Raw genomic sequence first — 27,440 nt, 5'->3', positions numbered from 1 at the left:
TGTGGCACATATATACAATGGAATATTACTCAGCCATAAAAAATAATGAAATGTCCCCATTTGTAACAACATGGATGAACTAGAGTGTAAAATCCTAAGCAAAATAAGTCAGAGAAAGAAATACTATATGATTTAACTTATATGTGGAATTTAAGAAACAAACAAGCAAGGAAAAAAGAGATAGACAAACCAATAATATGGTATTTGTCAAGAAAGAAACTCTTAAATATAGAGAACAAACTGATGGAACAAACTGGAGGGTAGGTAGGTGGGGGATGAGTGAATAGGTGATGGGGATTAAAGAATATACTTATAATGATGAGCACTGAGTATTATACAGAATTGTTGAATCACTATATTATACACCTGAAACTAATAGAACATTGTATGTTAAGTATACTGAAATTATAATAAAAAGTAAAAAAATAATAATTGGCTTAAATATAAATGGAGTATGCTCACCAATCATAAGATGGAGAGCTTCTGAATGGATAAACAAGACCACACTACATACTTTCTAGAAGGTTCACACTTTAGATTTAAGAGCACACATAGATTGAATGTAAAGGATTAAATAAATATTATCTGCAAATGGCAACCAAAAGAGGTTGACAGAATAGAATTTAAGTAAAAAAAGTCACAAGAGTCAAAGATCATTAAATAATGATAAAAGGATGAATCAATAGGGAAAATAGAATAGTGAGAAATATGTATATATATATATATATATATATATATTATATGCACAAAAAATCAGAACACCATAAATACATAAAGCAATCATTTACAGATCTGAAGGGAGAAACAGCAACACAATTTTAGGAGACTTTGACACCACACTTACCATAATGGTTAGATCATCCAGAGTGATAGTTTGTAAGGAAACAGATGATGTCAAGAACATTATGGATTCTGTGAGCGTTACAGACATATACAGAACATTCCACCTAAGAGCAGCAGAATACACATTCTCAATTATATATACAATGTAATCCAGAAAAAAATCACAAGTGAAGTCAATGAAAAAGTGTTAAATAGCTTAAGAAGAATGAAATCATTCTGAGATTCTTTTCTAACCACACTGGAATGAAAGTAGGCATCAAAAACAAAAGGAAAATTAGTAAAAAAAAATTACAAAATACATGTAAATTAAACAACACACTGTTGAACAACCATTGGGTTAAATAAGAAACCAAAAGAAAACAGAAAATATCTTGAGGAAAGTGCAAACTGAAATGCAACATACCAAAAGTTATGGGATGCAGCAACAACAAAGAAACAAATGTATATGAGACAAAGAGGAAAAGTTTATGGTGATACAGGCCTCAGTGAATAAAAGGATCTCAAACAAGCTAACAATAAACTTCTGGAAACTAGAAAAAGAATAAATTAATCCCAAAGTTAGTTGAAGGAAGGAAATAAAAAATTAGAGCAGAAAAAGAAAAATAAAGAACAGGACATCAGGAAAAATTGACAAAAATAAAGTTGGATTTTTGAAAAAAAAAAAAACCATAATCAACAAACTCTTAGACTAAGTAAAAATATAATACTCAAATAAGTACAATCATAAATAGGAGACATGAAAACCAATGCCATGGAAATAAAAAAGATCATAAGGGACTATTTTGAATAATTACATCCCAACAAATGGGACAACTTAGAATAAACAGGTAAATTACTAGAAACATACAACTACCAAGATTGAATCAAGAAGTATCAACAGAACGAAATTAAAGAGACTGAATCACTCATCAAAAAACTTTCCAAAAATTAAATACCCAATAGAAGATGGTTTCAGAGGTGAATTCTACCAAACATTTAAAGAATAATTAACATAATTTTTTCTTAAGTGGTTACAAAATATAAGAAAGGAGAATACTTCTCAATTTATTTTGTGAGGCCAGAATCCAGAATCACCATGATACCAAAACCACACAAAGACACTGTAAAAGATGAAAACTACAGGCTAATATTCCTGATGAACATGAATGCAAAAATTCTTACAAAATATTAGCAAGCAATTCAACAGCACAGTATTTTTAAAAATAGTTTGTTTATTTGTTTATTTATTTATTTAAGACACAGAGAGAGGCAGAGACATAGGCAGAGGGAGAAGCAGGCTCCCTGCAAGGAGCCTGATGCAGGACTCAATCCAAGGACCCCAGGATCACAACTTGAGCCCAAGGCAGATGCTCCACCATTGAGCCACCCAGACACCCCTCAACAGCACGTTAAATGGATCATATACCCTGACCAAATGAGATTTATCTCAAAGATGCAAGAATGTTTAGTATATTCACAAATTAATTAATATTATATACTAAATTAAGAGAATGAAGGTAAAAATCACATGATAATCTTAATAGAAGCAAAAAAACATTTGAGAAAATTTAATATCTTTTCATGATAGAAAAAAATTACTTAGCTGTAGAAGGAGCTTACTACATCACAATAAAGGGAATACACAATAAGCCCACAGCTGACATCATACCTAATAGTCTAACATTGAAAGTTTTTCCTCTAAGATCAGAAACAAGATGAGAGCGCCCACTCTCACTACTCCTATTCAGAATAATACTGGATGTCCTAGCCAGGGCAATTACAGAAGAAATAGAAATAAAAGTTATTCAATTTGGAAAGAAAGACATAAAATTATCTTTCTTTTTAGATAATATGCTCTTACATGTAAAAAACCCGATCACCTCAAAAAAAAAAAAAAAACATTTGCTGGGAAAAATTGGACATCCACATGCAAAAGAATGAAACTAGACCATTCTCTTACACCATACAGAAAGATAAACTCAAAATGTATGAAAGATCTAAATGTGAGACAAGAGTCCATCAAAATCCGAGAGGATAACACAGGCAACACCCTTTTTGAATTTGGCCACAGCAACTTGCAAGATACATCCATGAAGGCAAGAGAAACAAAAGCAAAAATGAATTATTGGGACTTCATCAAGATAAAAAGCTTCTGCACAGCAAAAGAAACCATCAACAAAACTAAAAGACAACTTACAGAATGAGAGAAGATATTTGCAAATGACCTATCAGATAAAGGGTAGTATCCAAGATTTACAAAGAACTTATTAAACTCAACAGCAAAGAAACAATCCAATCATGAAATGGGCAAAAGACATGAACAGAAATTTCACAGAGGAAGACATAGACATGGCCAACAAGCACATGAGAAAATGCTCTGCATCACTTGCCATCAGGGAAATACAAATCAAAACCACAATGAGATACCACCTCACACCAGTGAGAATGGGGAAAATTAACAAGGCAGGAAACCACAAATGTTGGAGAGGATGTGGAGAAAGGGGAAGGAACCCTCTTGCACTGTTGGTGGGAATGTTGAACTGGTGAAGCCACTCTGGAAAACTGTGTGGAGATTCCTCAAAGAGTTAAAAATAGATATGCCCTATGACCCAGCAATTGCTCTGCTGGGGATTTACTCCAAAGATACAGATGCAGTGAAACACTGAAACACCTGCACCCTGATGTTTATAGCAGCAATGTCCACAATAGCCAAACTGTGGAAGGAGCCTCGGTGTCCATCGAAAGATGAATGAATAAAGAAGATGTGGTTTATCTATACAATAGAATATTACTCAGCCATTAGAAATGACAAATACCCACCATTTGCTTTGACATGGATGGAAGTGGAGGGTATTATGTTGAGTGAAATAAGTCAATCGGAGAAGGACAAACATTATATGGTCTCATTCATTTAGGGAATATAAAAATTAGTGAAAGGGAATAAAGGGAAAAGACAGAAAATGAGTGAAAATATCAGAGAGGGTGACAAAACATGAGAGACACCTAACTCTGGGAAATGAGCAAGGGGTAGTGGAAATGGAGGTGGGCGGGGGGTTGGGGTAACTGGGTGATGGACACTGATGGGGGCACTTGGTTGGATAAGCACTGGGTGTTATGCTATATGTTGGCAAATTGAACTCCAATAAAATTTTTTTAAATGTTAAATATTCAAAATAAAGTACAAAAGAAGAAATAAAACCTTTTAAAACTAATCCTGCAATACTGCAGGATACAAAATCAATATACATTTCTCATAAAATTGGTTACATTTCTCTACACTAAAGATGAACTATATGAGAAGGAAATTAAGAAGCCAATCTCATTTACAATAGCATCAAAAATTAAAACATGCCCAAGGAATAAACATGCCCAAGGAAGTGAAATAATTGTACATGGAAAACTATAAAATACTTAACACAGACACAAATAAGTGGAAAGACATTCCATGTTCATGGATTGGGGGAATTAATATTGTTAAAATGTCCAGAATATTCAAAGAATTCTACAGATTCAATGCAATTTCCATTAAGAAAAACAATGGCATTATTTTTACAAAAATAAAGAGAACAATCTTAAAATATATATGGAACTACAAAGGACTCCAAACAGCCACAGCAATTTTCTTTCTTTTTTTAAAAAAGTTTTAATTTAAATTCCAGTTAGTTAACATAAAGTGTAATATTAGTTTCAGGAGTAGAATTTAGTGATTCACACTGCTCATCACAACAAAGTAATTTTGAGCAAGCAGGAAATAGAGGTATACTTCTTGACTTCAAAATATATTACAAAGCGACAGTAATCAAAACAGCATGATGCTGGCATAAATACAGACATATAGACCAATGGAACAGAAAAGACAGCCTAGAATAAACACACACATTTATGGTCAATTGATCTTCACCATGATTATCGTTGTATTTGCACAGTGGGGAAAGGACAGTCTCTTCAATAAATGGTTCTGGGAAAGCTGGATATCCACATGCATGGATACTTATCTCACACCAAACATTAAAATCAATTCAAAATGCATTAGACTTAAACATAAGACTTGAAACTAAAATCCCTAGAAGAAAACAGAAGAAAACCTTCTTGGCAATAGCCTTAGCAATGATTTCTTGGATATGAATCCAAGAGCATAGGCACCAAAATCAAAAATACATAAGCAAGAGGGAAACAAAAATAAGTGGGATTATATCAAACCAGAAAGCTACTGCACAGCTAAGAAAGAAAAATCAACCAATTGTAAAAGCAGCCTATAGAATGGAAGAATATATTTACAAATGATACATCTGATAGTGGTTAAGAGCCAAATTAAGGAACTCCTACAACACACGAGTTAAATAAATAAATAAATAAATACCCCACAAATAATCCGATTAAAAACTGGGTGAAGGATTTGAATAGACTTTTATCCAAGGAGACATAGAAATGGCCAACAGGTACATGAAAGGTGCACTACATCACTAATCACTGTGTAAATGAAAACCAAAATTATAAAGAGATATCACCTTGCACCTGCTAGGATAGCTATTATTAAAAACAAAAGATCAATGTTGGCAAAGATGTGGAGAAAAGGGAGCCAGTGGACACTGCTGATGGTAACATAAATTGATGCACCCCCAGTAAGGAAAAGTGTGGAGGTTCCTCAAAAAAAATTAGAAACAGATCCGTTATATTATCCAACAATCCCATTTCTAGGTACATGTCCAAAAGAATTGAAATCAGGGTCTCAAAGAAATACTGTACTGCCATTATTATTGCAGTTTCATTCACAGTAGCCAAGTCATGGAACCAACCTAGATGTCCACTGGTGAAATAATGTATAAAGAAAATGTTTTATATACATACAATAGAATATTATTTGGCCTTTAAAAAAGAAATTCTGTTGCTTGTAAGAGTATGAACCTGGAACTAAGTGAAATTAGCCAGATACAAAAGGATAAATACTATATGATGCCACTTATATGAGAAATCTAAAACAGTCAAACTCTTAGAAGCAGAGTGTGGAATGGTGGTTTCCAGAAGCTAAGGGGAGGGGGAAATGGAGAGGTAGTAATCACAGGGTACAAAGTTTCAGCTATACAAGATGAATAAGCTCTAGAGATCTACTGAACAGCATAGTTCCTATAGTGAACAATACAATATTATATACTTAAAATTTTGTTAAGAGGGTAGATATTACTTCAAGTATTCTTATCACAGGCAATAATAATAACAAATAAAAAGGGCTGGAAGAAACTTTGGGAGATGATAGACATATTTATGGCATAGATACTGGTTATGGTTTCTTTTTTTTTTATTTTTTATTTTTTTTTTTGGTTATGGTTTCATAGCTGTATAAATAATCTCAAAACTGTCAAGTTGTGGACATTCAATATGTACATTTTATATGCCAATTATACCTTAAAAATAAAATGAATAAATGGAATGCATCACAGTAAGAGAATTAAGGAAAAATATCACATGATCTTATGAATAGAAAAAAATAATTTGAGAAAATCCAATACACTGCCATGATATATACGCTCAGTAAACCAAGAATTGAAGAGAACTTCCTCAATATGATAAAGGCATTTACAAACAACCCACAGCTAATATCATACTTAAGAATAAAACTGATAGTTTTCCCTCTAAGATCAAAAACAAAAAAAACGATTGTTCACTTTCACTACTTAAATTTACTGTTGTACTGGATCTTCTATCCAGAGCAATTAAGCAAGAAAAAGGAATAAGCATACAGATTGGAAAGGAAGAAGTAAAATATCTCAATTTGCTGATGAATTATTCTACTCTTAAGTCCAAAGTACCTACAAGAAAGCTACTAGAAGCAATAAACCATTTCAGTCAAGTTAGAGTGCATAAGATTAACACAAAAAGAACAGTCTTGTTTCTACACACCTACAATGAACAATCTGAAAAATAATTAAGACAGTATTTTCATTTATAATGGCAACTAAAACAATAAAACCTTTAGAAATTAATTTAAGGAGTGCAAGATGTGTATGTATTCTGAAAACTAAAAAATATTGTAGCAAAAAAGTAAGAGTATTTTGTTTATTTTTGTAAGAAACTGCCAAACTGCCTTTCAAAGTGTCTGTACCATTATGCATCCCCCCCTAATAATGAATGAGAGTTCCTGTTGCTTCATATCGTTGCCAGCATTTGGTTTTGTCAGTGTTCTTAATTGTGGCCATTTCTAGAAAGTAGGCAGTGGAATCTCACAGTTGTTTATCTTTTTCTCATAGTTGTTTTAAATTGCATTTCCCTTAGGATATATAATGTTGAGCGTTTGTATCTTTTGCTTATTTGCTGTGTAAATATATTTTTGGTGAGGTGACTCCTAAGGTCCTTGGCCCATTTTTTTTTATTAAGAAAAATTTTTATGTCTCCAAACCATTTCTATTACATATGTGCACCTGCAAGGTTTTTATATTGCTCCATGATATACCCAACCACTTTCATGTTAAAAAGGGAATCGAGGGGGGCACTTGATGGGATGAGCACTGGGTGTTATGCTATATGTTGGCAGATTGGACTCCAATAAAAAAAAAGGGAATGAAGCTCACAGAATTACCTTCTCAAATGGAAAAGAAAATCCTAGGTGGGTGAGCTAAAGTTATCCATCTTGTAGAAAAACAGAATTACTTCATTTTCTCAATTTGCAATAAATCCATATCCAAGTGTATACTCTGTGTAAGGCACTGAGAGGTAAGGTTTCATAGAAGGAAAGTCTCTGTCACTACTTACTCTCCACTAGGCCCTGCTCTGGCTCCTAATCAGCCTTCTTGCCTCCACTCCTTGAGCCTACTTTCCATTCTCAACTACAATTGATATGTTAAAACTGAAAACTGACCCATTACCCTTGATGGCTGGATCTCCATGGGGTACAGGATAAAAGCCAAGATACTCCCTGTGACCTCAGGCCTGGTAAGGTTTTCCCTGCTCATCTCTCAGCCCCATCCCACTGGCTTAAATTGAGTTGTTATCTTATTGTTGAATTTTTAGATTTGTATATTTTGGATATCAGTCCTTTATCAGATGTCTTTTGAAAATATTTTCAACCAGTTTTTGGCTCATCTCATTCTCTTGACAGTATCTTTCAGAGAGCAGAATTTTTAAGTTTAACAAAGTCCAGCGTATCAATTGTTTCTTTCATAGACTGCCTGTTGTATCTGAAAAGTCATCACCAAACCTATGGTCATCTAGATTTTCTCTTATGTCAGCTTCTAGGAGTTTTATAGTTCTGCATTTTGCATTTAGCCCTGTGATCCATTTTGAGTTGATTTTTGTGAAGGATATAATGTCTGTACCTAAATTCAGTTTTTTGCATATGGATGCCAGTTATTTCAGCACCATTTATTGAGGAGACTAACGTCTCTATTTTATTGCCTTTATTCCTTTGTCAAAGCTCAGTTCACTATTTTTTTTAGAGAGGGAGAGGGGAGGGTCAGAGAGAGAATCACAAATGGGCTCCATGACCAGTGGGGAACCTAATGTGGGGCTCGATCTCAGAACCCTGAGATCATGTCCTGAGCTGACATCAAGAGTTGGATACCCAACCGACTAAGCCATCTTGGTGCCCCAAATATCAGTTCACTATTTTTATATGGGTCTATTTCTAGGCTCTCTATCTTGTTCCATTGACCTATTCGTCATTCTTTCCCCAAGATCATACTATCTGGGTTACTGTAGCTTTAAGTAAGTCTTAAGATCAAATAGTGAAAATCCTCCTTCATTGTTCTCCTTCAAAATGGTGTTGGGTGTTCTATGTCTTCTTCCTTTCTATATAACCTTTAGAATCAGTGTTTACAACTTACCTTGTTGGGATTTTGATTGGGATTGCATTGAATCTATAGATAAAATTTGGAAGAACTAACATTTTGACAATATTAAGTTTTCCTATCCATGAAGATGGAACATCATTTATTTAGCTCTTCTTTGAATTCTTCCATCAGTTTTATAATTTTCCTCATATGGACCTTATACATATTTTGTTAGATTTTACACAAGTATTTCTCTTTAGGGGGGAAAGTGTAAATGGTATTGTGTTTTTTATTTCAAATTCCACTTGTTCGTCATTGGTATACAAGAAGCAATGGGCTTTTATTTTTTTATTTATTTTTTATTGGTGTTCAATTTGCCAACATATAGAATAACACCCAGTGCTCATCCCATCAAGTGCCCCTCTCAGTGCCCGTCACCCAGTCACCCCCACCCCCTGCCCATCTCCCCTTCCACCACCCCTAGATCGTTTCCCAGAGTTAGGAGTCTTTCATGTTCTGTCTCCCTTTCTGATATTTCCCACTTATTTTTTTCTCCTTTCCCCTTTATTCCCTTTCACTATTTTTTATATTCCCCAAAAGAATGAGACCATATAATGTTTGTCCTTCTCTGGTTGACTTATTTCACTCAGCATAATACCCTCTAGTTCCATCCACGTCGAAGCAAATGGTGGGTATTTGTCATTTCTAATGGTTGAGTAATATTCCATTGTATACGTAGACCACATCTCCTTTATTCATTCATCTTTTGATGGACACCGAGGCTCCTTCCACAGTTTGGCTACTGTGGACAGTGCTGCTATAAATATCGGGGTGCAGGTGTCCTGGCCTTTCACCGCATCTGTATCTTTGGGGTAAATCCCCAGCAGTGCAATTGCTGGGTCGTAGGGCAGATCTATTTTTAACTCTTTGAGGAACCTCCACACAGTTTTCCAGAGTGGCTTCACCAGTTCACATTCCCACCAACAGTGCAAGAGGGTTCCCCTTTCTCCACATCCTCTCCGACATTTGTTGTTTCCTGCCTTGTTAATTTTCCCCATTCTCACTGGTGTGAGGTGGTATCTCATTGTGGCAGATATCAGGTTGTACTACAAAGCTGTGGTCATTAAGACAGTGTGGTTCTGGCACAAAAACAGGCACATAGATCAATAGAACAGAATAGAGAATCCAGAAGTGGACCCTCAATTTTATGATCAACTAATATTTGACAAAGGAGGAAAGACTATCCACTGGAAAAAAGACAGTCTCTTCAATAAATGGTGCTGGGAAAATTGGACATCCACATGCAGAAGAATGAAACTGGACCATTCTCTTACACCATACACAAAGATAAACTCAAAATGGATGAATGATCTTAATGTGACACAAGATTCCATCAAAATCCTAGAGGAGAACACAGGCAACACCCTTTTTGCACTTGGCCACAGTAACTTCTTGCAAGATACAACCATGAAGGCAAGAGAAAGAAAAGCAAAAATGAACTACTGGGACTTATCAAGATAAGAAGCTTTTGCACAGCAAAAGAAACAGTCAACAAAACTAAAAGACAACCTATAGAATGGGAGAAGATATTTGCAAATGACCTATCAGATAAAGGGCTAGTATCCAAGATCTATAAGGAACTTATTCAACTCAACAGCAAAGAAACAATCCAATCTTGAAATGGGCAAAAAGACATGAACAGAAATTTCACAGAGGAAGACATAGACATGCCCAACAAGCACATGAGAAAATGCTCTGCATCACTGGCCATCAGGGAAATACAAAACAATGGGCTTTTTAAATTAACTTTGTATCCCGCAACTTTGCCATAATCAGTTCCAGAGGTGTGTGTGTGTGTGTGTGTGTGTGTGTGTGTGAACCTTTTCAGATTTTCTACATAGGTAATGATGTCACTTGCGAACAAAGACCGTTTTATTATTACGTTTTGTTCTAAATTCATATCCCATTTACTTTCTTATCCTGTATCACTGTATTACAAGGATTTCTAATACAGTGCTGAAAAGTAATAGTGAGAGGAGACATCTTTGCCTTGTTCCTGATCTTTGTGGGAAAGGTTCCAGTTTCTTGCCACTATGTATGATGCTAGCTGTAGGCTTTTTGTAGATTTTCTTTATCAAGTTGAGAAGTTCTTTCTTCTTAGTTTGAAAGTTTTTTCTTTTATCAAAAATGAGTATTATTATTTTTTGCCAAATGTTTTTTATCTATCTATTGGTATGATCATGTGGTGTTTCTTTTTTAGCCTGTTGATGTGATGGACTACATTAACTAATTTTTAAATACTAAACCAGTCTTAAATATTTGAGAAAAATCCCATTGGTCATGGTATATAACTTTTTGTATACAGATCATGGTTTCCTTTTTTAACAAAGGGGAAAGTGTTTTTAAAAAGTTAACCTGCCTGATTTTTCTAGGTGTGTGCTTTGGATGGAAACTTGAGTTTATTTTCTTTAAATAATTAAGACATTGTCAGAATATGTCTAGGATACTTTATGCTATTCTGTCATTCAAAATGTTACCTATGTCAACTAACGCTACCTAATGTTAACTAATCTTCAACAAAGCAGGGACAATATCCAATGGAAAAAAGAATCTCTTCAACAAATGGTGTTGGGAAAACTGGATAGCAACATGCAAATAATGTGACTGGACCACTTTCTTATACCATACACAAAAATAAATCTAAAATAGATGAAAGACCTAAATGTGAGGAAGAAAAACATAAAAATCCTAGCAGAAAACACAGACAGCAACCTCTTTAACACTGGACATACCAACTGCTTATTATTATTATTAGTGTCCTAAGGCAAGGGAAACAAAAGCAAAAACAAACTATTGGGACTTCAGGATAAGAAGCTTCTGCACAGAGAAGGAAACAATCAGCAAAACTAAAAGGCAACCTTTGGAATGGGAGAAAATATTTGCAAATCACATATCTAATCAAGCATTAGTCAAAATATATAAAGAATTTATAAGTCTCAACACTCAAAAACCAAATAATCCAGTTAAACATTGGGTAGAAGACATGAATAGACATTTTTCCAAAGAAGACATACAAATGGCTAACAGACACATGAAAAGGTGCTCGACATCACATATCATCAGAGAAATACAAATCCAAACAACGAGATAGCACCTTATAACAGTCAGAATGGCTAAAATGAACAAAACAGGAACAACAGTTGTTGGCAAGGATGTGGGTAAAGGGGAATGCTCTTAATACTGTTCATGGGAATGTAAACTGGTGTAGTCATTCTAGAAAACAGTATGGCATTTTCTCAAAAAGTTAAAAACGAACTACCCTATGACTCAGCAATTGCACTACTAAGTATTGACCCAAAGGATACAAACATAGTGATTCAAAGGGGCAAATGCACCCTGATGTTTATAGCAGCAATGTCCACAGTAGCCAAAATATGGAGAGCCCAGGTGTCCATTAACAGATGAATTGATAAAGATGTGCATATACACAATGGAATATTACTTAGCCATAAAAAGAATTAAATCTTGCCATTTGCAATGACATGGAAGGAACTAGATTGTATTATGCCAAGTGAAATAAGTCACTGGTATTTGTGAAAGACAAATACCATATGATTTGACTCATATGTGGAATTTTTTTAAAAAGATTTTACTTATTTATTCATGAGAGAGAGAGATGGGGGCAGAGACATAGGCAGAGGGAGAAGCAGGCTCCATGAAGGGATCCTCATGTGGGACTCGATCCTGAGACTCCAGGATCATGTCCTGGGTCGAAAGCAGACACTAAGCTGCTGAGCCACCCAGGTGTTCCCATATGTGGAATTTAAGAAACAGAACAGATGAACAACCAGGAAGCCTGGCTAAAGACCACAGGCACCTGTAGAGCCCATCCTATGGCACATTCAGGCAGGGAAACAGGTCAGCAGCCCTGTCCAAATGTGGAGGCCTCCAGCCTCTCCTGAGCTAGGAGAACAAACAGCAATTCCAGGCAACCTCAGAGCACAGTCCATGATCCCAAATACACAAGAAGCTAAGCCAACATCCTTGTCTAACTGCAAGTAAAATGCATGCAGATTAAACAAATAACATAGCATAGCATCTGGACCCTCTTGACGAAAGAGCCGAAACTATGATTCCATACAACCATGGAACACAGTCTACAGCCTCACCTAAGCTGAAAGCCAGGGCAATTTCCTTGGTAAATTGTTAGGTATAGCCTCCAGCTCTGCCCAGTCAGGAAGACTGGCCAGATGTCCTGGGCAACTGTGGTCCACTTTCTTCAGCCCTGCTTGGGCAAGAATCCAAGCAAGTAACTCTGCTCAACTGTAGAGAATAGCCTCTGCCTCCCCACCCTGATCAGGGAGCCTGAATAACAACCCTGGGCAGCCTCATTGCTCAGCCTATAGCAGTACCTCTGCAGACAGCCTATCTAGCAGCACCACCTAACTGTGAAACACAGCTTGCAGCTTCACCCATGATGCCTAGGTAGCAACCCCACTCAGCCATGATGTTCAACCTACAGCACTACCCAGTTGGTCAACACAGCCTGCTGTCTCACCCAAATGAGTCGTCTAACCACTAATTCTGCCCAATCACAAAATACAGACTGTGGCCCCTCACCCAACCTCAAGGTGTATCCTACAGTTTCATTCAACTATAGAGTACAGCTAGTGGCCACGACAGACTAGGGGTTCTGGGCAGCTACCTAACCCAACAGCAGAATATAGCCAGCAGCCTGCCCAATTGGAAAGCCTACCCAATGGCTCTAGCCAATTGCAAGAAAAGCCTGCGGCTCTTCCTGACTGTAGAGCACAACCTGAAACCTGCTATAATCATGAAGCCCAAAGCCCAGGATCTGGGCCCACCTGACCATGGAACCTAGCCACCAGGCCTGCCAAACCAGGGAGCTCCAACAGCAGCCCTGTGTGAACATGGAGCCTAGTAAGCAGGGTCAACTGACCATGGAGCACAGCCACTGGGCAGCACTCCACCAACTTCAGAGCATGGGAAATGAACGTGTCTAACTAGAGACCATGATAGCAAGCCCTGTCTGCTTATGAACACTACACATGATATAGCCAGAACCCCAAACTGGACTGACTGACAAACATATCCCCCCACTAAATTGAATCTGTAAAGGCTAGAAGAGGAGACTGTTTCCTCAATTACACAAGGATGAAAGAATCACGAAGAATGAGGTAAACATGACACCACCAATAATTGACCCCCAAAGAAATGGAGATCTAGTAACTGACAATTCAGAATAATTCTCTTAAAGAAGTTCAGTGAACTACAGGAAAACACAAATGGACAACTAAACAATATTAGGAAAACAATATACGAAAAAATTAGAAATTAAACAAAGAAATAGAACCATTAAAAAATCAAACAGAAATCCTATAGCTGAAGAATACAATGCCTGAATTGAAGATTCAATACAGAGTTTCAACAATAGACTTGACAGAGTATAAGAATTAATGAACTCTAAGACTTGCCATTTGAAATTATCCAGTCAGAGGAGCAAAAATAAAAAAGAATGAAAAAGAGTGAAATAAGCATATAGGACATAAGGAACACCTTAAAATGAAACAATATACCTGGGATTATGGGAGAAGAAAGAGAAAGGGACATAAAGTTTATTTTAAAAAATGCCTGAAAACTTCCCAAACTTGGGGAGAGAAATGGACATCCAGATTCATGAGGCCTCAAGTTAAATAGGATGAACATGAAAAGGGGTATACCAAGACACATTATAATTAAACTTATAATTAAAAGTTAAAGACAAAGAATTTTGAAAGCAGGAAGAGAAAAGCAATTCATTGCATACAATAGATCCATAAAGCTATTTGGATTTTGCCACAAAAACCTTGCAGGCCAAGACAAAATAGGAAGAAATATTCAAAATGTTGGAGGTGAAAAAATTCGAACAAGATACTATGCCCAGCAAATCTGTCCTTCAGTTATGAAGGAGAGATAAAAACTTTCCCAAACAAATAAAGTATGAGGGGATTTGTTAGCACTAGATCAGCCTTACAAGAAATGCTAAAGGGGTTTCATCAAGCAGAAAAGACAGGACACCAACAATATAAAAAGTGGAGTGTCTGGCTGGCTCACTTGGTAGAGCATGCAACTCTTGATCTTGGGGTCATGAGTTCAAGCCCCTTATAGGCATCTAGCTTACTCAAAAAAATAAACAAAATAAAAATAAATTTAAAAACAATATAAAATATATGAATGAGTAAAATCCATTGTTAAAGGCAGATATGGAATCAAAGTCAGATTCTCTAATGTGATAGTGGTGTGTAAAACACTTTTGACTCTAATTAAAAGTCAAAGTCAAACTTACATATAAGACAACATGAGCTAAACAAGACAGAAAAACAATTAACAAAATGGCAAATATCAGTTCTTAGCAATATTATTTTAAACATAAATGGATTGGGGACGCCTGGGTGGCTCAGCGGTAGAGTGTCTGCCTTTGGCTCAGGGCGTGATCCCCAGTCTGGGATCAAGTCCCTCCTCGGGCTCCTAGCAGGGAGCCTGCTTCTCCCTCTTCCTGTCTTTGCCTCTCTCCCTGTGTCTCTCATGAATAAATAAATATTAAAAACATAAATAGATTGAATTTTTCAATCAAAAGACATACAGTGGATGAATGGATTAAAACAATAGGATGCAATGATATGCCATCTATGAGCAACTCATTTTAGCTTTGAGAACATACATACATTGAAGTAGATGGAAAGATATTCCAATCAAATGGTAAACAAAAAGAACAGGGGTGCTATATATGTATAGGTTTCCCCTGGGTATGAAAGTAGAATTCCTATGAAACCTTTTGTAAGCTGAAATGGCATAAAGCAAAGAGAATCTCCTGTTTTCTAAAAGTTTGCATTATTATGCTACTTTGCTTTTTTTAAAAGACTATTTATTTGAAAGAAAGAAAAAGCACAAGTTGGAGGAGGGGCAGAGGGAGAAAGAGAAGCAGACTCCCTGATAAGCAGGGAGCCTAATGTGGGGCTCAATCCCAGACCCCAGGATCATGACCTGAGCCAAAGGCAGATGCCTAACAAACTGCCCTCCAGGCACCCCCACTTTGCTTTGTTATAATTTTCAATTTTAATTCCTGTAGTTAACATACAGTGCTATATTGTTTCAGGTATACAATATGATGATTTAACAATTCTATACATTACTCAATGCCATCATCATAAGTACTCTTTAATCCCCATCACCTGGGATGCCTGGGTGGCTCTAAGGTTTGGCACACACACACACACACACACACACACACAATGGAATGATGTATATATATATACTGATGAATTGGGCTACTTCCATACTTTGGCTATTGTAAATAATGCTGCTATAAAACACAGGGGTGTGGGGTGATTGCATGGTTCAGTTGGTTAAGTGTCTGACTCTTGGTTTCAGCTCAGGTCATGATCTCAGGGTCCTGAGATGGAGCTCCACATCTGGCTTCATGCTCAGGTTGGAGTCTGCTTGTCCTTCTCCCTCTGTTCCTCCCCTGCTCTCTCTCTGGAATAAATAAAATCTTCAAATAAAATAAAAATAGGGGTGCATTTATCACTTTGAATTAGTGTTTCTCTATGTTTGGGATAATTACCCAGTAGTGCAATTACTGGATTAGAGGGAAGTTCTATTTTTAACTTTTTGGGTAACTTCCATACTGTTTTCCACAGTGGCTGCACCAGTGTGCATACCCACCAACAGTGCAAGAGGGTTTCTTTTTTCTCCACATCCTTGCCAAAACCTGTTGTTTCTTATGTTTTTAATTACAGCCATTCTAACTGGTTTAAGGTGTTATCTCACTGTAGTTTTGATTTGCATTTCTCTGATGATGAGTGATGTTGAGCATTTTTTCATGTGTCTGTTGGGCATCTGGATATCTTCTTTGGAAAAATGTCCGTTCATGTTTTCTGCCTCTTTTTAAATTGGATTTTTTGTTTTTTAAGGTATTAAGTTGTATACATTCATTATATATTTTGAATACTAACTCTATTGAATATGTTATTTGCCAATATCTTCTCTTATTCAGTAGGTTGTTCTTTTAGTTTTATTGATTGGTTCCTTCACTGTACAGAGGCTTTTTATTTTGATGTAGTCCCAATAATTTATTTTTACTTTTATTTCCCTTGCCTCAGGAAACATAGCTAGAAAAATGTTGCTACAGCCAATGTCAGAGAAATTATTGCCTGAGCTCTATTCCAGAATTGTACTGGTTTCCTGTCTCACATTTAGGTTTTTCATCCATTTTGAGTTTATTTTTGTTTATAATGTAAGAAAGCGGTCCAATTTCATTCCTTTCCATATTGCTGTCCATTTTTCCCAGTCTCTTCATTTAAAGAGACTGTTGTTTTCCTATCGTGTTTTCTTTCCTCCTTTGTCAAAGATTGCATATATAATTACAGGTTTATTTCTGTGTTTTCTAGTCTGTTCCACTGTTCTATGTGTCTATTTTGTGCTAGCCATTTTATGAAAGAACATTATAACCTGTTTTCACTAATAGAAATCTGAGGAGGAATTTCACTTTTGTAAAAAAATTATTACTTTACTAATGTAGATCTTTTGTACAAGTGAAATGACATAACTCCAACTTTTGTACAGCAGATAATACCTGTACAAGACAAAAATAAGCTTTAAATTAAAAGTGGACACAAGAGACAAACATAATTATTATATGACGATAGAGTAGTCAATTAAAAAAGAAGATGTGACAGCTGTAAATGTGCATCTAACCTTGGAACATCTAAATATATAAAGCAATGGTAACAGAACTCAAAAGAGAAGCAACACAATAATAATAGATGACATTAATACCCCACTCTTAATTATGGATATATCATCATCCAAACAGAAAGTCAGTAAGCAAAAAGCAGATCTGAGCAGCACTGTAAAGCAAAATGTGTATAACAGACATATACAGAACATTCTATTCAATAGCAGTAAAGTACATACTCTTTACAAGTGGACATGGAACATTCTCCAGAATAGATCATATGTTAGATTACAAAGCAAGCATTAACAAATCCAAATGGTTGAAATTATATCAATAATCTTTTTCTACAACAATGGCATGAAACTAGAAATCAATAACAAAAGGATAATTGGAAAATTCACAAACATGTGGACATTAAACACACTCCCAAATAACCAAGATTCAAGGAAGAAATAAAAAAAGAAATTTAAAAAACTTTGACATCAATAAAAACAGAAGCACAACATACGAAAACTTATGGGATGCAACAAAAGTATTTCTAAGAGTAGTGTTTATAGCTATAAATGCTTATTTTAAGAAAAAAAGATCTCAAATAACCTATCTCACAGAACTAAAAAAAGAACAAACTAAGGCCAAAATTAGCTGAAAGAAGTAAATAATAAAAAAATTAAGCAAAAATATATGAAATGAACAGGGGCACCTTGGCTGTTCAGTGGTTGAGCATCTGCCTTTGGCTCAGGTTGTGATCCCGGGGTCCTGGGATCAAGACTCACATCAGGCTCCCCACAGAGCCTACTTCTCCCTCTGCCTATGTCTCTGACTCTCTCTCTCTGTGTCTCTCATGAATAAATAAAATCTTTAAAAAACAAAAGCACTATATGAAATGAAGAAAAGGAAAACAATAGAAGATATCAACAAAACTAAGAATTGGGTTCTTTTGAAGGATGAACAAAACTGACAAACCTTTGGCTAGACTAACCAAGAAAAAAAAGAGAAAGGACTCAATAAATAACAGCATAAGTAAAAAAAAAAGAGACATTATAAGTTATACCATGGAAATATAAAGGACCGTAATAGATTACTATGAATAATATAAGCCAACAAATTCGATGACTTAGAGAAATGCATAATTTCTACAAATGTACAACTTACCAAGATCGAATCATGAAGAAATAGAACATCTGAACAGGCCAATAATGCCTAAGGAGACTGAATTAGTAAACAAACACCTCTCAACAAAGGAGAGCCCAGTACCAGATGAATTCACTGGTGAATTTACCAAATGTTTAAGGAAGAATTAATGCCACCCCTCAAAAACTTGGGGAAGGGAACACTCCCAAGCTCATTTTATGAGGCTAGCAACACTTTCATACCAAAGCCAGAGAAGGACACTACAAGAAAATAAAATTACAGGTCAATATCCCTGTTGAATATACATGCAAATATTCTTAACAAAATACTAGCAAATTGAATTCAACAGTATATTTAAAAAATCATACACCATGATCAAGTGGGACTTAACCCTGAGGTGAAAAGATGGTTCACCATATGCAAATCAATAATGAGATACACCACTGTAACAGAATGAAGGATAAAACCATATAATCTCTCAGTAGATGAAGAAAAAAATGATTTGAAAAAATTCAACAGCTTTTCATGATAAACTCTCAAGAAACTGGGTACAGTAAAGGCCATATATAAATAGCTCATACATAGCTAACATCATACAAAATTGTGAAAAACTGAAAGCTTTTCCTCTAGAATCAGGAACAAGACAAAGGTGTCCACTTTCACTAGTCTTATTCAAAAAAACACTGCAAGTCCCAACCAGAGAAAATAGGCAAGAAAAAGAAATAAAAGCCATTCATAAAAAATTCTCAATAAAATATTAGGAAACTACATTTACCATTATACTAAAAGGATCATTCACTGGGGCACCTGAGTGGCTCAGTTAGTTAAGCATCCTATTCTTGATTTTGGCTCAGGTCGTGATCTCAGGGTTTTGAGATCGAGCCGCACATCAGGCTTTGTGCTGGGCATGGATCATGCTTGGAATTCTCTCTCTCTCCCTACCACACCCGTACCCTGTTCATGCTCTATGCTCTATCTCTCTCTCTCTAAAAAAAAAAAAAAAAAAAAAAGGCTCATTCACACAACCAAGTGCGATTTATTCTGGGGATGCAAGTTGGATCAAAATTTAGAAATCAATGTGATACATTATATTTAAAAAGGATTAAAATCATATGATCATCCCAATGGATGCAGGAAAAGCATTTCACAAAATTCAAACCCATTCATGATAAAAAAAAAAACCCTTCATTTTAGAGGGAAGGAACATACCTCAACATAATAAAAACCACATATTCCAGATCCACAGCTAACATCATACTTAGTAGTGAAAAACTGAAGGCTTTTCCTCTAATACCAGGTAACAAGACAAGGATGTGCACCCTCACCACTATAATTCAACATAGTACTGAAAATACTAGCCACAGCGAGCAGAGAAGAAAAATAAATAAAAGGTCTCTAAATTGGTGAAGAAGTAAAACTGTCACTATTTGCAGATGACGATACTATACATAGAAAATTCTAAAGCATTTTAAAACACTAATAACAAAGTAGCAGAAAGAGAAATTAAGAAAATAATTCTGTCTACAATTGCACCAAAAAAAACCCCTAGGAATAAGCATAACCAGGAAGATGAAAGAGCTGTATTCTGAAAACAATAAAATACTGATGAAAGAAATTAAAGATGACAAACAAATGGAAAACTATTTCATGCTCATGGATTGGAAGAATTAATATTCTTTAAATGTCTATATTACCAAAGCAATGTACAGATACAATGCAATCCCTATTAAAATACCAACTGCATTTTTCACAGAACTAGAACAAATAATACTAAAATTTGTATGGAACTACTTAAGGCTCCAAAGAGCCAAAGCAATCTTAAGAATGAGGAACAAAACTGGAGGTATTACAATCACAGATTTCAATATAAACTACAAACCTGTAGTAATCAAAATAGTACGGTACTGGTACAAAAATAGACACACAAATCAATGGAACACAATAGCCCAGAAATAAACTAATGTTTATATGGTCAATTAATCGATAACAACAACAAAAGGCAAGACTCCTTAATAAACGAGGAAAACTGAGAAGCTACATGCAAAAAGAGAGAGAGAGAGAGAGAGAGAGAGAGAGAGAGAGAGAAAGAAACTGGGCTTTTTTATACCATTTACAAAAATAAACTCAAAATAAATACCTAAATGTGAGATTGAAAACATAAAACTCCTAAAAGAAAACAGAGGCAGTAATTTCTTTGATATTGGCTTTACCAGCATTTTTCAAGAATGCCTCCTCAAACAAGGAAAAAAAAAAGTAAAAATAAACTATTGGGACTACCAAAATAAAAAGCTTTTGCACAGTGAAGGAAATCATTAACAAAACGAAAACACAACCTACTGAATGGGAGAAGATATTTGCAAATGTTTTATCCAATAAGGTGTTAATATGCAAAATATATAAAGAACTTATACAACAAACAAGCCTTAACAAATCCAAATTTAAAAAATTTTTAACACCAAAATACCAACTAAAATATGAGCAGAGGATCTGAATACAAATTTTTCCAAAGAAGACATGCATATGCCAAACAGACACATGAAAAGATGCTTATCATCACTAATCATGAGAGAAAAGCAAATCAAAACTACAATGAGCTATCACTTTACACCTGCCAAAATGATGAGACTCAAAAAGGTAAGAAATAACAAATGCTGGTGAGGATATGAAGAAAAAGGAACTCTTGTTCGTAGTTGGTGGGATATAAATTGGTGCAACCACTGTGGAAAACAGTTCCTCAAGAAATTAAAAATAGAATTGCTGGGACACCTGGGTGGCTCAGGAGTTGAGCATCTGCCTTCGGCTCAGGGCGTGATCCCAGGGTCCTGGGGTCAAATCCTGCATCAGGCTCCCTGCAAGAAGCCTGCTTCTCCCTCTGCCTGTATCTCTGCCTCTTTCTCTGCGTCTCTCATGAATAAATAAATAAATTAATTAATTAATTAATCTTTAAAAAAATAAAATAAAAATAGAATTACCATATGATCTAGTATTCCACTACTAGGCATTTCCCCCAAAGAAAATAAAAACACTAACTTGAAAAGACATATGCACCCCTATGTTTATTGCAGCATTATTTACAATAGCCAAGATATGGAAGCAACCCAAGTATCCATCAATAGATGAATGGATAAAGAAAATGTAATATACATATTAATATATTAATTATGTTATATATATGTATATATATTAATATATATATATACACACATACACATACTATGGAATACTGCTCAGCCATAAAAAATGAGATCTTGACATTGGCAACAACATTGATGAACCTACAGGTTATTTTGCTAAGTATATAAGTTAGAGAAAGACTAATACCATATGACTTCGCTTATATATGGAACCTAAAAATGTATGAATTAACAAACAAAACGCAGAAACAAACCCATAAATACAAACTGATGGTTGCCAGAGGGGAAAAATGGGCAAAGGGGAATGCAAGGTACAGGTTTCCAGTTATGGAATGAATAAGTCAGAAGAATAAAATGTACAAGATGGGTAATACGGTCAATGGTATTGTATTAGGATTGTATGTTGACAAATGGTAGCTGTACTTATGAGCATAGCATAACGTATAGAGATGTTGAATCATTATGTTGTATACCTGAAACTAATGTTAACACTATGTGTCAATTAAAAAAGAAAGAAAATGCATCTAAATTATAAAAGAATAAGTACAATTATCTGTGCTTGCACATAAAGTAACCTTATATTTAAAAAATACTGGGATGCCTGGGTGGCCCAATTAGTTAAACATCCAACTCTTGATCACAGCTCAGGTATTGATCTCAGGGTTTTGAGTTCACGCCCCACCATGGAACCTCCTTAGAAAAAATAAAAATAAAAATATCCTGAAGACTCAACCAAAAACCGCTGGAACAAATTCAGTAAAGTTTCAGGATATACAATCAACACTGAAAAATCAGTTGTGTTTCTATACACTAACAACAAAGTATCTGAAAATAAATACAGAAAACAATCCCAAATTACAATAGCATCAATAACAATAAAATATTTAGGGATAAATTTAAGGAGGTGAAAGATCTGTACATTGAAAACTGGAAGATATTGACAAGAGAAATTGAAGAAACAAATAGAAAAGTGTTCTGTGTTCATTGATCAGAATAATTAGTATGTTAAAATGTCAATACTACCCAAAGTGATCTGTAGATTAAATGCAATCCCTATTAGGCAACCTGAGTGGCTCAGTGGTTTAGCGCCGCCTTCAGCCCAGGGTGTAATCTTGGAGACCCGGGATCGAGTCCTACATCAGGCTCCCTGCATGGAGCCTGCTTCTCCCTCTGCCTGTGTCTGTGCCTGTCTCTCTCTCTCTCTCTCTCTGTGTGTGTCTCTAATAAGTAAATAAAATCTTTAAAAAATGTAATCCCTATCAAATTCCAATGGAATTATACATAAAAAATATATAAGGAAATCATAAAACCGAATAGTCATCACCCTCATCATCATCTGATTTTAAAATGGGCAAAGGACCTGAATAGACTGTTTCCCTCAGAAGATGTAAACAAACAAATGGCTAATAGGTCCTTGAAAAGATGCTCAACATCACTAATCATCAGGGAAATGCAAATCAAAACTACAATGAGATCTCTCACACCTGTTAGAATGGCTATTATCAAAAAGCAAAAGGTAACAAGTGTTGAGAAGAATGTGAAGAAAAGGGAACTCTTCTGCACTGTTGGTGGGAATGTAAATTGCAACAGCCACTACGGAAAACTGTGTTGGAGGCTTTTCAAAAAATTAAAAATAGAATTACCATACAACCCAACAACCCAACTTCTGGTAAAATATTCTAAGAAATGAGATCACTATCTCAAAAAGATATTTGCACCCCCATGTTCCTTTGTTGTATTGTTCACAATAGCCAAGACATGGAAACTACCTAATTATGCACTGACAGAAAAATGAATAAAGGAAATGTAATACATATAAAATGGGATATTATTCAGCCATGAGAAAGAAGGAAATCCTGCCATTTGAGACAACATGGATGGACCTTCAGGGCATTATGCTAAGTGAAATATGTCAGAGAAAGACAAATACTATATGTTCTCACTTATATGTGGAATCTATTAAGTCAAACTCATAGAAACAGAAAATAGGTGGTTGCCAGGTAGGTGGGGAAAATGGGGAGATATAGTTCAGAGGGTAGAAACTTGCAGTTATACGATGAGTCCCAGATATCTAATGTACAGCCTGATGGCTGTAGTTAACCATACCATATTATAAACTGAAATTTGCTAAGTTCATAAATCTTAAATATTCTTTCTGCATATACACAAACACATACACACACAAAGATAACTATAGGAAGTGATGTTACCTAACCTATTTGATAGAAGAACAAAGAAGAATCATTTCACAACATATATGTATATTGAAAAATCACATTGTACACTTTAAACTTGTACAATGATTTTTGTCAATTATATCTCAATAAAGGTGGAAAAATTTTTGAAAAATTTAAATTAAAAGTAATCTTATCTTTCAACTTTATAACAAACTTTTACACATTTAAATTTATATGAAAAGTATTTACTTTTAAATTCAATTTAATTGACCTGATTTTTATTTTAATTTCCTATAGGTGTACATACAGCGAGAGAATCCAATGGATAATATTATTTCATCTCCTTTGATGTTGCTATTTCCCTGTACAAATTAGTAAACTGATACTCTGGATTCTATATAAGCCTTGAGATTTTGTTAATTATGAGCTCATCCTCTATAAATGGATGCTAATTTCTTGTACAAGGAAATTCGGCTTCTGAGCTGGTATGGTTGAGGTCCAGATATTGTGGATTCCTTAAAAAAGTCATCTAGGTAATGAGGACCATCATGAAAGTCTTCATGAAAGACAACGAGCTGGCTTTGGCAACACAGAAACATAGTCTTTGCTTTGGCCAATACTTTCCTTTTGAAATTCCAAGAGTTTCAAAGAGTTATATGAGAATTTTGGTACTTCTCAACTCCAAGCAATATAACTCTATTATGTTAAAGATAAGATAAAATGATAAAATTAACTGAAGAGTCTGATCACATATGTGAACTGTGGATATAACATTTCAGATAATCCACTATGCTTACTATAAACTGCAATAAGCAATCCTGTATATTCTAACACCAGAGAACATTTACCTCAGAAACATGTATGAAACCAATTCCACACACTACAAAGACGACATTAGAAATCGTTGGGGTAGGGGCAAATTATTTAATAAATGATACTCATATTATGTGAAAAGGATCCATCTCCATTTCCCTCTACTTAACACAAGCCCAAATTCATTCTAGATAAATGAGTGTTTCTCTTTTTCTTTCCATGCATTTAAAAATATTTAAGATACCTAATTTTCCTGGACCTTGCTCATGTGTATTGGGGTTTAACTTTGTTTTCTCAAATGACTAGGTAATTATTCTAACATCATTCACCAAATGTGTAGAGTTAACATAACAGACCTGAATTTACTAGCCTTTGAAATATTGGCTTGCGAAGGTTGGCCCTTGGTGGTAATATATTCTGGTAATATATTAACTATAAATTATTAGCCACAAAGAAAACAAAAGGGAAGACCCAATTACTAACATTAGGAATGAAAGAGGTAACATCACTAGATATTCTACAAATATCAAAAGGATACTAAGAAGTTGCTTGACAAGGTTGTAGCAAAACAGGCACTCTCATACATTGCTGGTCATTTGATCTACATCCCCACTTCTAGGAATCTACCCTGAAGACAGACCTCTAACCATATAAAAATACATTTGCATAAGGTTAGCCTTCTAGCATTAATTACAACAGAAAAATATTGGAACAAATGTCCACATATAGAGTGATTAAACAAATTATGGTACTGACACAAGGGAGTGTTATTCCGCTGTAAAAAATGAGAAAGGTATCCATGTATCAATTGGTTTCAAGTCTGTAAAATGTGCAAATAAATAGATTAATGGTATTAGTAAAATTTATTTTTCCTAACTATATTTTCCTGAAAAACACTTTGGTATCCTGTGGCTGTTTCACAGTGCTGGGCTCTGACCAAAAGGGATCATCACATATAAGGCAGTGCCACAAAGGATAGCTATAAATCACCAAGTCTAAAGCTTTGGCCAGAAAACAAAAACAAGGAAAAGACCTAAGGTCTGCAGAAGGGAAGTTGTGAGACCATCCATAAATCGGTTTCTGTAGATGGTTCCAAAGAAAACCTTCCCTTAAAGCTCAGGACTGAAATGAGAGGGAACAGATAGAGCCGTGACCCATGTATCCTTATATGGGAGGAAACTGTCTGGAGTATAATGGGACTAGGTCCTTTCAGAACCTCTTATCTAGGGAAGATGCACAGAATGCTGCTGCCTGGGATGAGATCCAGGGTTCCTCTTTGGAGTTGAAAAGCTTGTTGTTCTACCAATTGAGAAATCCTATGTGAAGGGCCCAAAGCATCTAGTTTCCTACCTTTTAAGTGTGTTGTCTCTCACTTCCCCTACAGCAACTGGATTGAGGTTAATTCCTCTCTTGCATCTCCAGGCAGCTGGAGCCTTGAAGTAAAAGTTAGTCTTGTTTCCCTCTCATCCCTCAACCCTAACTCACCCCCAATATTGAGCTTGGCCATCCCCAGCACTTGAAAGATATACAGCAAACAGTGCGTGCCAAATAAGTGAGAGGATGAGAGTGGTAATGTAGGCCACAGATTCCATCAGTTCCCATCCCTGCTTTTTCAGAGAAAATGCCACTAGGGTTCAGAAATGGTCACTTCACCATTTCCTCTCTCTGGGCTCCTCTGAAGCCACCTCCCTCCGTGTGTCCACCTCCCTCACCCACAATAGAAAGAGAGTCACACAGAGCTGGGCAGGGAGGCTGGGTGTGGGGGAGGGGTGTTCAGAGGGCAGGAGACAGCAGAGAGCAGGAGGGTCCCAGGCACTTCCGGCCCCCACACCTAATAGTCTCAGCCACCACCTGCCACGGATGCCATTTACCCGGCCTCGCACCCACCTCCTCCAACAGCAACCGCTGCTTCTCTCCACGTCCGCCTCGCACAAGATGACTTCCTGCCTCTTGAGCTCCTGGGCGAAAGACTGAACCCGGCGAAGACGCTGGCAATAGGCTGACGGGCTGTGCCCTCTACCAACAAACGCTGTAATTCTGGTCGCCTGAGAAATTCGTTTCCAAGTTAGTGCAGCATGGAGGGACACCCAGGGACACCCACCCACCCACCACAACATCCTACCGCTCCTCTCAGATTGTAGTCTGTCACTCGTCAAGTGTATGTCCTTCCTGCCTTGTCCGCGCTGCACACGCCTGTGCTTGCCCAAGTGAGAGCGTGGCCACGTGACCCACCACCAGCCTCACGTGACCGAACGGTCAGTCAGCTTGTCTGCCACAGCCCTGCAGCACGAATGGCGGACCCCTCTGCCCCTGAGGTTGAGATGCTTGCTCGAAGAATCTGAAGCTCCGGTCCCTGGTGAAGATAGAGAGCTGAAGGCAGACTGGATTTGGAGCCAGAGCTGCCAGCCCTAATGCTAGAGCCAGAGCTGCCAGCCCTAATGCTAGACCTGGGCTCTGTTAGGAGCACAGGGATGGTGAGGAATACTCGGTGAGGAGTTTGGAGATGAACGGATTTTTATTATTCTGTATGATACTCGGGTGACACATTAACACACACACAGGCACACACACACACATACACGCAGAATGTCTTGAAAAATATTGGTAAGCAAAACATTCAAACTCCAATGTCCACTACCAGGAAGACCCCTGTTAATGCTTGTGGTTTGTGAAGGTGGGCAAAACTGCCACTTTGCCCTACTTCCGTAGACACTGCATACCAGAATCGGGTAGGAAAAAAAAAAAAAAAACACTTTGAATTCTCACACAAAAAGTAACAGGATCACCATGTCTGGCTATTTTCCTGAAAATAATAAAATTTTATATATTTCCCCTTAACCTGGACTCCCCAACACTCCCTATC

The 27,440-nt window shown here is 36.2% G+C and overlaps 1 protein-coding gene across 4 annotated transcripts in view; it reads right to left on the bottom strand.

Moving 5' to 3' along the window:
- LOC121482849 (G-protein coupled receptor-associated sorting protein 2) overlaps positions 1-27,440 on the bottom strand; it is a 139,563-nt gene that overhangs the window by 63,891 nt on the left and 48,232 nt on the right. The window contains exons 4-5 of one of the 4 annotated variants that reach the window (XM_041740820.1): positions 26,700-26,930; positions 26,465-26,622 (exon numbers count right to left, since the gene is read on the bottom strand). The exons of the other annotated variants lie outside the window; for them this stretch is intronic. The gene's annotated coding sequence lies outside the window, so the exon portion shown is untranslated. The remainder of the gene's footprint in view (positions 1-26,464; positions 26,623-26,699; positions 26,931-27,440) is intronic. 4 annotated transcript variants of the gene reach the window in all.

The sequence above is a fragment of the Vulpes lagopus genome, chromosome X (genome assembly GCF_018345385.1).
Source record: "Vulpes lagopus strain Blue_001 chromosome X, ASM1834538v1, whole genome shotgun sequence".
NCBI classification, from domain to species: domain Eukaryota; kingdom Metazoa; phylum Chordata; class Mammalia; order Carnivora; family Canidae; genus Vulpes; species Vulpes lagopus.
The sequence above is the reverse complement of the archived record's forward strand: the minus strand, read 5'-3'. Positions and strand labels throughout refer to the sequence as shown.